The 11110-nt window shown below is 38.6% G+C and overlaps 1 pseudogene; it reads left to right on the top strand.

The window, feature by feature from the left end:
• Window positions 1-5841: 5841 nt before the first annotated feature.
• On the top strand, window positions 5842-9007 carry LOC102876269 (annotated as a pseudogene).
• Window positions 9008-11110: the final 2103 nt, after the last annotated feature.

Genomic DNA, 11110 nt, shown 5'->3' with positions numbered 1-11110 from the left:
AGTCAAGAAAGCAGAAGACAAAAAAAAAAAAAAAAAACCCAAAGCAGTATCTGCTTAAGGAAGAGTATATGGATTTTCTATTTAAAAAACTTTTTAACAAAACGAGGAAGACGACCTTATATTTATTATCAATAGAAGTCTACATAACAAACAGCACTTTGTCCTCTCAGTTAGAAAGACTATTTTCTCCTCAGAACCAGTATTTAACAAATAAGAATAAAAGATAAAGACATGTTGTGCAGACCAATTGCACTGAAGAGAAACATAAATAAAGGCTGTGGCTTTGTGTTAGTTTTAAACATATCACTTGAACTAGAGAACTGAAGCCTAATAGCTATGAAAACTCAACAAAGGAAGTAAGGCATTAAAAAGCAGTACCGTATTCCTTTTGCTTCTACATTTTATCTTGAACTAAAAGGTTAAGTGTACAGAAACAAAAGTGAGTGAGCAAACAATAAATTATTGTGCTTTTGGCTGAAAAGATAACATATTTTCTAAGAGAAATAATAAGATAATAGGAATTAGAATGTTTCTAACAATTACATGTTATAAAAAGAAATATTTCCTTCTAGTTGATTCAGACTCAAGTGACTGACTGCAAGTGTGACAGGGAACGGTGACTCATAGCATTTTACTGCATGATTTTTAGAAAGAGATTGTCAGACCTTTCTTGCCAAGCACCTTTGGGTGAACTGAGACATCTCAAATTTCAGTTAGCAACTGAACATATTTGTACCATCTAAACATATCAATAGTTGATAGAAGCTTAAAATGTATTTCCCAAATTCATACTTATCCCCTGTCCCATTTTATCTATAATAAAAAAGCAGGCAGGAAATAAAAAGATGAATTGCTTTAGGTAAATCTACTGTCAGGGTTCTCTTCAAAGTACTGAGAAGCAATGATGTCAGTATAGAGACTAAGGTGTGGCTGATTCAATCCATGGTCTTCACAACTACTTAATATGTATCAGAGAGCTAGACAATAAGTACGGCTGACAGAAGAAGAATCGATGCCTTTTAGTTGTAGTGTTAGAGAAGTGTCTTGAACATACCATGAACCGCCAATAAAACAAATAGATCTGTCTTAGAGAGAGTTTGGGCATGTGGCCATGAGGGACTATCCTTGGAGAAGGACATCATTCTTGGAGGAACAGCACAAGAGAGGAAACCCTGAATGCAATGGCTTTCTACAGTAACTGGGGCAATGAGGATAGGAGTCAGTGAGACTGGCTTTAGGACAAGGCAGACTTCAGATCTGTTACACTTAGAGTAGCTATGAGTCACACACAACTCAATGGGACATAACAACAATAACAGCCTGCAATGTGACTTATTTGTGTCATGATACTATTCTTATCTTTATATCTTCTTCCCTCTCAAAATCTCGATGTTTTTTCAATGTAATATTTACTAACATAGGAAGATTTTTTTTTCTTTTTAATCACTAATCTTATCAGAAAAACTAAGTGATTAATGTGACTGATTCTGTCTTAGACATGTAAGAGGAGGACCTAAAAAAGACTTGTCAGCTCTTTAATGTATTATCATGTAGTGAGACAGAGAGAGTCCGAAAAAAAAAAAAAAAAAAAAAAAAACCAAAACAACAGATTCTATTAGGGAAAAAAACCCCACAATGGTCTCAGTTATGGAAAAAAATTAGATTAAAAGGGTCTTCTAGCTTATTTCATTATAGACTACTTTCATGCATCTTGTAAATTCGCTATTTAATACCAGGAAGAAGTTAGATATGGTTAAAAGAAATATTGGATGTACCTTTGGATTTACTGTGAAAATAAATAAGCTTAAAAATAAATGTTAGTATTACGTTAAAATAAACTTCAAGTGATCTTAATGAATATAAATTGAGAAATTTATCCTCCATGAACTTATTTACTATGAATTCTCTATTGCTTTTCATTTAGTAATATATTTCTCTTAAGTGGACCCAACGCAAAGCTGACTCTCCATTGGATTTCTGAGGCTGTAAATAAGTTTCATGGTAACAGATTGCCCATCTTTCTCTTAGAGCTGCTGGTGTGTTTGAAGTGCCAGAAAGGTGCCACCTTTGGTTTACAAGCAAAGCAAAACCAAAATCCCTTTAGATTATGCTCCCATGGAATAGTTATTATGTACTATTGGTGGTAACTCACTCATAGCTGACCCTCCAGTGGGTTTTCAGAGCAGAAGGAAATTGACAATCTTGCTCTCTCAGAGCTACTGGTAGATTTGAACTGCCAGAGAGGTACTGCTTTTGAATTCGCAGCACAACTCCCTATAGACTATGCCACCAGAGCACTCTGTATTGTTGTTGCTGTTGTTATGATCATTGATCAGAACTGGATCATAATTGTTTCTCTAGCAGATTTCAGAGGCAATAAATCCCATAAGAGGATATTGCTCATCTTTATCTCATGGAGAAACTGGTAGACTAGAGCTCCATGCTTTCGTATTTGTAGAGTAACCTCTCGCCACTAAGCCACCTGAGGTCCCTCTCATATAGTTGTTGTTGTTAAGTGCCATTGAGTCACAGGTGACTCATAGCAACATTATGAAGGAGAGTCCTCGATGCTTCTCATATAGTAGACAATTGAAATATGTGTACTGAAATAATTAAACAGAGATTAACATTAATAAAACATAGAAAGGGTTGATAGCATAGGAAATTAAGTTGTCACTAATCTTCAGTAAGTATTCAAGTATGCCTGATATAAGGTATCAACATAATTCAATAGGAATACTTCCCTGTTCATGAATTGAGTGTCTATATTTCACAATCATCTCTGTTTTCACTATAAGTGCTTATTGCCATCTAGCCTGGTTCCAGAATCTATTTACTGTTGACATTATATTTCTCCAGCTATGAAAACTACCTCCTTTGTTCCCTCTATTTTTTACAGGTATAAGTCTTCTATAAGGAAATTTAGCATATACTTACAGCTTTTGTTTTAATTTTATTAAAAATTGTGAATTGCTAACAAGGGAAAGAAAATCATATGATAAGTGATAAATTTGGAATAAGTTGGAACTATGCCTAATGAAGATGTCAGAGTTAAAAATAATTTAAGCAAAGCAGTAAAACCATTGAGAGTTGTTAATCCACATTCCTGAAAAACTTAAGAGTTTTGAGGTCTGAAAAGATTAACTTGAACACCAGTTAATAATTGACTCATTGAGTACTTACTTGGCTCAATCTGAAGAAAGCACTAACAGAGATAAAAGCATTGTTAGTTAATTTTATATTTGTAATCAATACTTGACTTTAAGTCAAGGCTGCCATGATGGCAATCACATACTTGTGAGGATTCAATTTGTGATCTGGCAATTTATATCCTGAGAATTATACTTTTAGGATCAATTCCTCCCACACAGTCTTGTAAACTTTCAGCAGTTTTAACTATAGAATATTGCACATGTTAATTAGCCTTTTCAAAGATTTCCAATTCAATTGCTTTAAATTTAGTTGGAAAAGACAATTTCCTTTGATGCAATTATCACCTGGTATTATTATATTGGTTTGTTTGTTTACTCAGCATTTTGTCTCTTTCTCCTGAGGGAAGCAAGGAAGTTTATTTATCTGAGCTTTAATTGTAGAGGAGAATGTGTAAAGATCAGAATTTAAATGGTTTAAATATTTTCCTTAAATTATTTATAAATAGAAAACATCAACCAGGATAGCTGAATTAGTAATTTAGAAAATGAAATGTATGAATAAAATAAATCACAAAGACTGATAATATTTTAGCTCAAAATATTAAATCATGACATCATGGATCAACAATAAATTCTTTTGATGAATATGGTGGGGAGGATTGTGTTTGGCTGAGGAGAGGCAGACCCTCGAATGGGCAGACTGACATAAATGTTATCATGGATAATTCAGCTGTAATGTGATGTTGTGTAAAACTGTACTTTGCTACCAATCCAGAATCCAGAGTTATATTACTAATTAAACATGTCCTTTGGCCTTGAAGGTGTTACTAAGTTTCACAGAAACTTAATTTCTTTCTCTGTATGGTAGTGTTAATCACACCTATCCTAATTACCTTGCAGGGATTTTGTAAGATGAATAAAATGGTTGCTGATTCAAGGTGAAGGGAAAAAATGGTATTAAGTATTTCAGACTTAAAGCAAAATATTATATGTTAGAGAGTTCAAATTTGAACACCTCGTACCCTGTTTTTGTGGAGCCTATGACCTTGCATCTTATGTTGGGAGACAGATTGGCTGAAAGGAAGGGATTTTTTAAAAAATAGCTGTCCATGAAGTATAGATTTCAAAATAGGAACAATTTAACTGGCTTGATATGATTGAATAAATATTTGTGAGTATTTATTATGTATGTCTGATAGCTTGACGATGAATGACAGAAGAAGAATGGATATCTTTGAATGGTGGTTCTGGAGAAGATCACTGTACATCCCATGGATGGTCAAGAGAACAAACAGATACGTCTTGGAGAGAGTAGAGTCAGAGAGTCTTGTGGAGGCGAGAGTGAACATGCTTCACCTCACTTACTTTGGGCATGTTGTTAGGAGGGGCTATTCCTTGGAGAGGAACATGACGCTGGGAACGGTAGTGGTTAGTTAAGGGGAGGTAGACCTTCAGCCAGGTGGATTAACATGGTGATGGCTGCAATACGCTCTGTGTGTCAGGAAGTGTGTGAAGATGGCACATGGTAGAACAAGGTTCGTATCTTTTGTCCTTAGGATCTCTATGAGCTATAGTTGACTCAACAGCACCTAACAACAACAACAACAATTATATACCAAAATGCCAAACAAAATTGAGTATTGTATTTCATTTAATTATAACCATTTTCCTCATACCATATTATCGAAATTCTAAGTATCCAATCTCACTTCTTAATCTGTTTTAGTTTGGAAACTGTTGAAAACTGTCCACCCTCGATGACTCAGCTGGTGTTTAAAAGATGAGTATAGTTTCCAGCATCACTATTACATGCAAGACAAAGCAGTATGGCAAGCTGACAGAGCGGGGTGGATTCACTGTCATGTGTTATTATATGGCATTGAGTCAACTACAATTCATGACAACCTTATAAATTAATAAATCTGAATCTTGATCTATCCTGCACCATCCTGGCTAGCTCCATTATGCTCAAGCCCGTTGTGGTTGTGGTAATCACTATGTCAGTATATTTCATTGAAGGTCATCTCCTTTGTCAAACCTATCCCTTTCCCAGCATGATGTCTCTCTCCAAAGACTTGCTTCTCCTGAAAAAAAAAAAAAGACTGAAATAAGTGAGACGAAGTTTACCATCTTTTCTTCTAATGACCATTAGGATTGCACTTCATTCAAGAAAGATCTCTTTGCAAAATCACTGTCATTAGCCCATTTAAAATTATGCTTTAACTTCCAGATAAATACAAATACAGAAGAAAAGGTAAAGTTGTCTCCTTCTCTGCTGACCCACAGTGAGAACATAGTGGCAAAAGTGGATGAGGTGAAGTCCATCATCAAATTCCAGATGAAAAAGGTACTGTCTTTGAACTTGTTTACAACATCTAACTTTCTGTTTTTACTGCTAAATAAGAATTGGCAGAATGTTCAGGCTTTGTAAATCAAGAGCACCATGGGCCAGCCCCATTGTCTGTACTAAAATATAGCTCAATAAATCTTGTGTTAATACTAAATAAATAAATAGTAGATTAAAAATTAAAATATGGGAAAAATAAACCAAACAAATAGAAAACAAGAGTACTCTTTTCTCTCCTTTCTAATTTCCAAGCAGCAGGACCAGGCACGGGGCACAGGTTGCCCTCTCTCCATGAGGAAGGTGGTTGGATGCAATAAATATGATCCTGCAGGTGTTTCAGAACATGGTGACAAAAAGAAGGCCAAGAAAGAGAGGGACATGACTGAGCTGAAGAAAGAAGTATCTTTGAATGACCATAAATTTTGCCTTGATGAACTTCATCACAAATGTGGAACAGACTTGAGCTGAAGTTTAACACCTGCTTGAGCTGCAGAGATCCTGGGCTAAAATGGTTTCAATGTCCTCATCCTTCCTCCCACTACTCCTAAATGGGTCAAATTCTGTTGGCAGCTGTTTGAGGGGTTCTCAGTGTAGCTGTGGATTGGAGCAGTTCTTTGTTTCTTGGGATATGCATTGTACCTGCCACAGGAGAGGATCTTAGTAATGATAATCTCTATCTCAGTGTGCTACTGTCCGCTGTCGTCATCATCACGGGCTGTTTCTCCTATTATCAAGAAGCTAAAAGTATGATGATGATGGAATCCTCCAAAAACATGGTTCCTCAACAAGCTCTCATGATTCAAAATGGTGTAAGAAAATGAGCATCAGTCCAGAAGTTGTTATTGGGGACCTGGTGGAAGTGAAGAGTAGAGATTGAATCCCTTCAGATTTGAGAATCATTTCTGCTAATGGCTGGCTGCAAGGTGGCTAAGTCCTCACTCACTGGAGAATCAGGACCTCAGGCCAGGTCTCCAGATTTCATGAATGGGAACCCTCTGGAGAAAAGAAAATTTGTCTTTTTTTCAACCACTGTGTTGAAGGCACATGGCATTGTTTTATACACTGGGGTTCACACTGTGATGGGACAAATTACCACACTTGCTTCTGGACTACAGTACAGTCAGATTCCTATTGCTGTAGAAATCAAGCATTTCATCCACATCATCATGGGTGGGCTGTGTTCCACGGTGTGTCTTTCTCCAGCCTGTCTCTGATCCTGGAGTATACCTGGCTTGAGGCTGTCATTTTCCTCATTGGCATTACTGTAGTTATTGTGCCAGAAGGCTTGCTGACCACTGTCACAGTATGTCTGATGCTTTCTGCCAGATGCATGGCAAGGAAAAACTGCCTGGGGAAGATCTTGGAAGTTGTGGCAACCTTGGGGTCTACATCTACTATCTGTTCTGATAAAACTGGAACCTTGACTCAGAACTGGATGACAGTCACTTACATGTGGTTTGACATTCAAATCCATCAAGTTGATACCATGGAGAACCAGAGTGGTGTTTCATTTGATAAGACATCAGCAACCTGTATTGCTCTGTTGTGAATTCAGCTGTTTGTAACAGTATAGTGTTCCAGACTTACAAGGAAAACCTACCTATTCTCAAGCAGGCAGTTGTCGGAGATGCCTCTGAGTCAGCCTTCCTGAAGTGCACTGAGGTGTGCTATGGTTCAGTGAAGGCCACGAGGGACCAGTATGCCAAGACTGTAGAGATACCTTTCAGCTCCACCAAGTACAGTTGTCTATTCATAAGAACCCCAACACATCTGAGCCCTGAAATCTACTAGTCATAAAGGGAGCTCCAGAGCCAATCGTGGACCTCTGAAGTTCCATCCGGATCCATGACGAGGAGCAGCTCCTGGATGAGGAGCTGAAAGAAGCCTTTCAGAATGCCTACTTGGAGCTTGGGGGCATCAGAGAGTGCAAGGTTTCTGGTACCTTCTTCTGCTAAATGAAGTTTCCAGAAGAGTTCCAGTTTGACACCAATGATCTCAATTTCCCTGTAGACAACCTCTGCTTTATTGGCCTCATCTACACGATTGACCCTCCCAGTGCTGCTCTTCCTGATGCTGTGGGCAAATGCTGAAGCCCTGGAATTAAGGTCGTCATGGTTGCAGGAGACCACCCAATCACAGCCAAAGCCATTGTCAAAGACATGGGCATCATCTTAGAGGGCAATGAGTCCATGGAAGACATTGGTGCCTACCTCCACATCTCTGTGAGCCAGGTGAACCCCAGAGATGTCAATGCCTGTGTGGTCCATGGAAGTGACTTGAAGGTCATGAACGCTGAGCAGCTGGATGGCATTTTGAAGTATCATACTGAGATTGCATTTGCCAGAACCTCCTCTCGGCAGAAGGTAATAATCGTGGAGGACTGCCAGTGACAGGGTATGCTACCGTGGCTGTAACCAACGATGGTGTGAATGACTCTCCAGCTTTGAAGAAGGCAGACATTGGGGTTGCCATGGGAATTGTTGGCTCAGATGTGTCTAAACAAGCTGCTGACATGATTTTTTTGGATGACAAGTTTTCCTCAATTGTGACTGGAGCTGAGGAAGGTCATCTGATCTTTGATAACTTGAAGAAATCCCTTGCTTATACTGTCACCTGAACATTCCAGAGTCATCTCCTTCCTGATATTTACTATTGCAAACATTCCACACCTACTGGGGACCGTCACCATCCTCTGCATTGACTTGGGCACTGACACGATTCCTGCCACCTCTCTTGCATATGATCAAGCTGAGAGTGATATCATGAAGAAGAGGCAGCCCAGAAATTCCAAGTCAGACAAACAAACTGGTGACGAGAGGCTCATCAGTATGGCATATGGACAAACTGGTATGATCCAGGCGCTGGGAGACTTCTTTACTTTGGGTTTCTGGCCGAGAATGGCTTCCTTCCACATTACCTCCTGGGTATCTGAGTGGACTGGGATGACTGCTGGGTCACTGATGTGGAAGATAGGTATGGGCAGCTGTGGACTTATGAGCAGAGGGAAAGCGTGGAGTTCACCTGCCATACTGCCTTCGTTGTCAGCATCATGGTGGTGCAGTGGGCTGACTTGATCATCTGCAAGACCAGAAGGAATTCTGTTTTCCAGCATGGGATGAAGAACAAGCTCTTAATATTTGGCCTCTTTGAAGAGACGGCCCTTGCTGCTTTCTTTTCCTACTGCTCTGACTTGGGGGTGGCCCTGAGGATGTAGTTCCTCAAACCTACCTAGTGGTTCTGTGCCTTCCCTTACTCACTCCTCATCTTCATGTATGATGAAGTCAGGAAACTCATCATCAGGTGAAGCCTTGGCAGCTGGGTGGAGGAGGAAGCTTCCTCCTTGTCCTCCACCCTGCACAGTGTGAAGCATCACGCCACACTCTGCATCTGTCACCCCCACCCGCTTCCTGTGCTTCTGCCTTGGAATTTAGAACTCTACCCTTGTAGGAAAGCACTGAGGCACAGCGGCCAAGCCAGACATCCCAGGATGAAGCATATAGCTGCCTGAAATTCATCCATCTGTAGGAATGACAAAGAGGAAGGTTTTATTTGCCTTTTTGTTTTTGTAAAAAAGGAAAACCTAGAAAGACTACAAGACTACATTTTATATCTGGATTTTTTTTAAAAGATGGCTATTATAATGGAAAAAATATTAGGTCTCTTTTAAACACTAAGAATATTATGCTTTACATTTTCACTTTTAGTTTTTACATGCCTTTAAATTATATACACTACCAGGATTTAAAAAAAAAGTTTGACAAAGTTGAATGTATTAAATGGCAGCGAATGGAATACAGGAAAGTTTAGAAAATTATTGAGTGACTTGTAGGGAACAAGTAATTTTTTTTTAAGTGCTGAAAAGACAGAGTTCAAGAAGGTTGTGCTAATTACGCATTAAAAATTAGTGCCCTGGAGAGGATAGAATAAGTCATTGATCTCTACACAGTTGGATAAAATGAGTCCTATTGTTCATTGATCATGAAAGTTTCTTCACTTTAAGTCCAGTAAAGGTCTGACATCTCAGGATTAATCAATATTCATGGCCATTTACCAGTTTTGGTAACTTATAGGACAGGACTCCAACAGATGAAACACTGTCCTTACAATTTCAAGCTTATACTAATTTCCTTGGCTTGAGAAAATACGTGATGACATAAAGAGAGGACAACCGAACATTATTTTGGGTCAACATCTCCATCTCAGCTTCAGAATAGTAATAGATATTCTTGTGTTTACCCATGCAACTTTGTATTACAAATTCATCTGTGGCATGAATTGACAAATATTAACCCTACTGTCATCATATGAGTGCAAGTGAATTAACAAAATACTTAAAAACAGCAATAATACTGATTTACCTTTATTTGAACGTATCTGGTATACTGTAAGATATGGTAAGCAGGTCAATCATCTTCTGGACAACAAGTCATATACTCATTATTAAAATTATATTCAGCATCTTAATTTAACTTCAGCTCTATCCTAATTAGAAGCAAAAATTTAAACTTCCACAAATTTGTGGATAATGAGAGAAGATGCAACATATCAGTATAATGGTATGGGAAGCCAAATGTTAAGCCAAATGCTTAATCAGGAATTAAGGGAGGTGTACAAATACAAGCTGGATTTCCTTTTGAGACAGATTATAGGACTCAGGCATCAAGACAAACTTAATGGCACCTTTTCAATTCTTAAATTGTATTTACAAAATCCTTCTTCCAGATACAAACATAAGATTGTTATTATAAAGAACCTAGCTAATTTGCATGGAATTCTTCCGTTATTTCCCTGGCCATTTTCAATAAAGTTACAGGGAAGCTAAATTTGAGGCGTCGGTCTTCAAGTTGTTCACCCCCTGCCTTTACATTTTCTGGTTTTTGTCTGTTTTTGGTGTCCCCTGTCTCCTTTATCCTCAGCCAAGGTCAACAACATACTGGTATTGAATGTATTACTCTACAAATCATTGAGGAATAATGATGTTAGTTGAAAGACTAAGGTGTGTTTGATTCAGGCCATGATCTTTCTGATTACTTGATATGTGTCTGAGAGCTGGACAATGAATAAGGAAGACAGAAAAAGAACTGATGCCCTTTGAACTGTGGTGTTGGAGAAAAACACTAAACATCCCATGGATGGCCAAGAGAATGACCAGCTATGTCTTGGCAAGAGTGAATCTGGCATTCTCTTTGGAGGCAAGAATGATGAGGCTTTGCCTCACAGACTTTGGGCATGGTGCTAGGATGGTCTATCCCTTAGGACAAAATGCTGGTAAGGGCGGAGGGATTGGTGAAGTAGAGGAAGATCCTCAGCTAGGTAGACTGAAATGGGGACTGCTGCAATGGGCTCTTGTGTGTCAGGAACACTCTTGTGCATTATGTGTATGGCACAGGATAGAACAGGTTTCAAATCACAGGGTTGCTTTCAGTCACACTCGACTCAGCTCAACTAGGTGGGTGGACGTAAGGAACTCATGCAGTGGGCTCTTGTGTGTCAGGAACACTGTTGTAAATTGAGTATGACACAGGATAAAACAAGTTTCGGATCTTTTGCTCACACGGTCACTATAAGTCACATTTGACTCAATGGCACATCACAGGATATAGCATACGCA

This window comes from Elephantulus edwardii, unplaced genomic scaffold (genome assembly GCF_000299155.1).
Source record: "Elephantulus edwardii isolate Elephantulus edwardi_28Jun2011 unplaced genomic scaffold, EleEdw1.0 scaffold00023, whole genome shotgun sequence".
Taxonomy (NCBI): domain Eukaryota; kingdom Metazoa; phylum Chordata; class Mammalia; order Macroscelidea; family Macroscelididae; genus Elephantulus; species Elephantulus edwardii.
The sequence above is the reverse complement of the archived record's forward strand: the minus strand, read 5'-3'. Positions and strand labels throughout refer to the sequence as shown.